The sequence below is a fragment of the Penaeus monodon genome, chromosome 4 (assembly GCF_015228065.2).
Source record: "Penaeus monodon isolate SGIC_2016 chromosome 4, NSTDA_Pmon_1, whole genome shotgun sequence".
Taxonomy (NCBI): domain Eukaryota; kingdom Metazoa; phylum Arthropoda; class Malacostraca; order Decapoda; family Penaeidae; genus Penaeus; species Penaeus monodon.
Window position 1 is genome coordinate 22,846,778 of NC_051389.1, and position 1,839 is coordinate 22,848,616.

A 1,839-nucleotide genomic window follows, 5' to 3' on the forward strand; every position below is an offset into this window, starting at 1 on the left:
CTGATCTAAAGACTATATTTTACGATTTCGCTCTGTTGTGAATGTGAATGTGCTGTTTAGGCTGTAGAAGTTTCATCCACAGGCGGGGGAAAAGTGTATGAAAATGTGCTTTAGCAAGCCAGGCGTCCAAATTCGATTCTGAGATGACTTATGGTGAGAAAGTCTGCCACTTGATTTCTTTCTTCTTTTACTTCCGTGCTCAAACGCGTGTGTGTGTGTGTGTGTGTGTGTGCATCCATATTATGTGGGGTGTAGGGGGTGTTTGTGTGCGTCTGTGTGTTTATGAGTGTGTGTGTATGTCTGTTGGGGGGGGGTTATTATGTGTTACTTCGTGTGTGTGTGTTTATGTGTACGAGTGCGTGTGTGGATGGTGTGTTAGATTGCCTTTCAGCTTTTATTAGAGGAGATAGTGTTCAGAGTGTATTTACTGAATTATTTACCAAGCCATTATTTAAAATGATACGTAGTCGTACACATTCGGGATATATGAGACATGCCACGACTTTTAACAGAGTGGCATCTAGTGAATACTATGAATCACTGCTTTAGCTTCTTTATGAGATTAGACCCATCATGGAAAATTAATTAATTACCTATAACACAAATGATGTTTCTTGTCGACGCCCTAACTTTGTTAAAGAAAGAAAAGAACTCGATGTCAAAGTAGAAGTCAGACTCTAAAAAATATGAATGAGATGACCGCACAGAGTACAGCACCGTCACTAAACCTGATGAGTATCATCAAAACAACTTCGATACCTTTTAGATCTATATATAGTGATAATTCAAGAGAACGAGTTTTTTACCCTTGCTAAAAAATATAGAGGCTTACATTAAAGGCGCTTTATATGTTGCAACTATGAATATATTTCTAGCAAGATTCCCATTCAGTCAAATTGGCAACATGGGTTAATATGTCTGTTACACAGTGTCTTAGCATTTCCATGAAGCTTCTGCAGAAACAGATGGTAAAAGTGTGAACATACTGTTGGGATACTTTATGTGGGGTGTTTATAAACTTTGCATTAGAATTTTCTTCTCAGATAATGATGAAGACATAAGTTATTTGGGAGATTTTGCATTCTTGATATCCAGTAATATGTATATATGTGTATGTATATATATGTGTGTGTGTGAGAGAGAGAGAGAGAGAGAGAGAGAGAGAGAGAGAGAGAGAGAGAGAGAGAGAGAGAGAGAGAGAGAGAGAGAGAGAAAGAGAGAGAGAGAGTGAGAGAGAGAGAGAGAGAGGCCTGTGGGGCAAAGCCTAACGGAACCCCACAGGCGGATGTTGGGCCCTTTATTTGGGGCAGCGTAGCAGGGGTGGCAGAGGTGGCGTCCACCCGGGAGCGACCGCCTGAGGCTTAACCTGAGGCGATTTATCCGGGTAGGCGCTTGTAACATCCGGTCCTTGCGGCAGGACGAGCGGTTACCTCCGCTATCGAGGGAACTGAAGTGGTTGGGAGTTGAGATGGCTGCCCTCTCGGAGGTGAGAAGACCTGGCAGCGGCACAATTAGTATGGGTGGGTACACCTGGTTCCTGGCATCAGGGCTCCTGGACATGGTAAAGCGATATGGGTACTGTGGCATGGAGATCAACCACATTCTTGTCAGCACTCGATAGAGGATCTTTCAGAATTGTAAGGTTTGCCAGAGTGCCGAGTTTTGTGGCACTGAGCATAGTCTAGTAGAGTCCATTGACGAACACCCGAGGGCAAGGCAGTATTTCATCTCCCTGGAGACATTGGAAGCCACTGAAGCATGTCACATGGCTTGGCTGAATGGCAATCAGGACTTGCATCACTTCTTGGTGTGTAGGGCTTGGAGAAGGGACAAGAAATA